The sequence below is a fragment of the Galeopterus variegatus genome, unplaced genomic scaffold, assembly GCF_000696425.1.
Source record: "Galeopterus variegatus unplaced genomic scaffold, G_variegatus-3.0.2 Scaffold8363, whole genome shotgun sequence".
Taxonomy (NCBI): Eukaryota; Metazoa; Chordata; class Mammalia; order Dermoptera; family Cynocephalidae; genus Galeopterus; species Galeopterus variegatus.
The window spans coordinates 129,265-129,792 of NW_007734474.1; positions in this window are offsets into that span (position 1 = coordinate 129,265).

Here is a 528-nt window from a genome sequence, read left to right on the forward strand (position 1 = left end):
CAGGAATTGGGTACAAGTTATTCTTTTCATTTGTATTTTTTATATGGTACTTTTTTAAAGATTGATGTTTCATTATATTAATAATTAGATCCTATATGAATATTTCATTCACACCCAGTTATATAATTTATATCGTATTAAATTTTTTTATTTCACTTTTTTTTGCCACTACTCTTACAGTTAGGTCAGTATTTGAAAAATTCTCACAACATTCAATCCTGTGAGAAGTTTTGGCCAAAAAGTGAATGTAACTATGATAACACTTGCTTATAATCAGAGGTCAGCTTTGATGAATATGAACTTTCACAGAATTTCATTCATGGTTCTGGGACATCCATAAGTGTTGTAAAAGTGAAAGCACATATGTCGCCTTCTTGAAGGGGTGAGAGGTTTCCTTCACCACTCTCCTAGACAGAGGTGATTTCTATTTAGTTTAGTTTGTTTATTTCATGAGAATAGATTTGAAGCACATATTTGAAAAGTTGGACATATTTGAAAAGTTGGACATATTTGAAAAGTTGGACATAT